Here is a 2,625-nt window from a genome sequence, read left to right as displayed (position 1 = left end):
TATGCGTAAATAATATTCAATGCAAATGCACATTTAAAAAAAAAATTATTTTTATTTTTATTTTTTATCATGAAACTATTTCCTTTTTTTCTTCTTTCAAAAGTTGACATTATAAAAAGTAAAAGGTCAACGGGTGACTGTGTACCAAGCGGAAGCATTACGTTGACAGTTACTCATAAAGTTTTTTTTTTTTTTTTTTTTTTAAGGTTTTGGTACATATTTACAATTAAAACTATTAAAAAAACAAAAAACAAAAAAACAAAAAAAAAAACAACTAAATTGAAGAAAAATATTTATGATGCACATCCCCGTCATGGAACAAAGATGTCATATTTCAAAAATCACATTAATTGATGAAGTTTTTTTTTGTGTTTTTTTTTACTCTTTTTTTTTTTTTTTTAACTAAAATAAATCTAATTTAAAAAAATATGCAGAAACTGCAGAAAAATCTTTATGATGTAAGTACCCGTCATGGAACGCAGCTGCCATATTCCAAAAATCACGTAAATTGATAAAGTTTTTTTTTTTTGTATACATAGAAAGTATTTTTTTAATGATTTATAGCGGTTTTAATATGAAATTGTAGTCATTACAATGCTGATTTTCATCTCGATAGTTCAAATTGAGTTATTTTCCCTATTTATTAAACGTGGCGAATCAAAACATAACCTTCCACTTCGTCATAAAATTTGATTTTCTTAGTTAAAACTTGATCAATTTACGTAATTTTTGGAATATGACATTGGTCACTTTTGCATTGCACGGACGGCGATTTTTTAAGAGACGATAACTCCGATTTTCTTTTTGGCCAAATAACATGTCAAATAAATAACAAAGTGTTTTTTTCTGAACACAAAAATATTTGCAAACGAAAACATTAATTGTATAAAAATATATCAATATATAATTGTAAACATAGTCATTGAAGAGTCGGTGTAAGAAAATATAATTTTAATAAAACAATTTTTAAATTAAAGCAGGATTGGATTTCCCCCTCCCCCCCCCCCGAAACATTTTTTTAATCAAAATAAAATTAGATTTTTTTCACCGAACAATTTAATAATTTAAATGAAACATTTTTCGAATCATACCAACTTTGTTGTTGCCTTTTTTTTCGAAACATTTTTAAAATTAAAGTAAAATTGTTACTGTAACAAAATATAGTTTTAATTTTTTTGACTGAGAAGCGCCACCTAACGACAGTTTAGTGATAACAACAACAACAACAACAACAACAAACAACAAAAAGCAACAAAAAATGGCGCCGTCCGCGTAATGCAGAAGTGCCTGATATTGTTCACACTATATAGTTAAAAAAAAGAAGATTTTTCTGTATTTTACTTTGAAAATAGATTGAATTCTAAATAAAAACACAGACTTTAGTTTTATTTAATTAATCATTAATTTTAACGTTTATTAATATACTAGCGAGGGAGGGGGTTGCTCGGTCGTAAAATACGCTTAAATACGATATTTCAATTTGTCCAGATTTCGTATATATTATTATAGAGTCGTGATTTCAAAAGTAAAAAAAAGTATTTGGGAGCCATCAGCTAGAATCGAAACCGAAATTGTAGCATTTAAAGCTAGTGACGTTACCACTGTACCAACTTGACACGATTAGAAATAAACTAAGAAGAATGTACAAAATGTATAACGATTTTTTTCAAATTTCGCCCCCTTTTTGACCCCTTAAAAACTATTTTAACCTGCTAAAACCCCATAAAAAAAACGATCCATAAAAAAATCCAACCATTTGAGGCCCCTAGTGCCTCTCTGCGATTTTTAGTTTTAGAGTAGATAGAGTTTGAAAATATGCAGACAGACAGAAAGACGGGCATAGTGAGTTTTATATATTAGATATTTTGAGTTTGAAAATTTTTCTTAACAGAGGAAGGCACCAATCTAAGTTAGCAGGACTGTCTGGCGTTGCCCGGGGGTATTTATGATTGTATTGCTGTGATATTCCCCCTGGGTTTATGACTTCCAAAATAGAAGTGTTTAAAAGTGCGTATATCATCTCTGTTTTTTTTTTAAATTTTTATACATGATAATATTTATATTAGAAGGGTCGTTTCCAAAGTAAAGCCTCCTATTTTTTAACTAAAAAGTTGAAAAGCCACAAAGACAAGAGCGGTGTTATTACAATGAACAACCTTTTTTGCTCCAGAATTTATTTTTCTACATAGTCACCGCAAATCTCAGTGCACTTGTGCCAGGAATTCGATGATGCATCTCGGCTTCTGACGCACGTCCAATACATATTTTTGGAACGCCTCTCGTACTAATATGAAGCACCTCTCGTCTGTGAGAAAAAGATTTATTCTCGAAATATTTAATATCAAAATAAAAAATAAAATAAAAAAAACAAACAAACAAAATATTTACATTATATCTTTCTAGCGGTTTTATTATTAAAATATTTGAACTAATCAATCTCTCTCTCTCTCTCTCTCTCTCTCTCTCTCTCTCTATATATATATATATATATATATATATATATATATATATATATATATATATATATATATATATATAAAGAATTAATATTTATAAAGTAATTACGCGATTTCCTTGGATTTTACTTGTGCGAATGGAAATTTAATTAACTTTCTTGGATTTATA

Source organism: Euprymna scolopes, chromosome 17 (assembly GCF_053919585.1).
Source record: "Euprymna scolopes isolate OS-2025 chromosome 17, ASM5391958v1, whole genome shotgun sequence".
Classification (NCBI taxonomy): Eukaryota; Metazoa; Mollusca; class Cephalopoda; order Sepiida; family Sepiolidae; genus Euprymna; species Euprymna scolopes.
The sequence above is the reverse complement of the archived record's forward strand: the minus strand, read 5'-3'. Positions refer to the sequence as shown.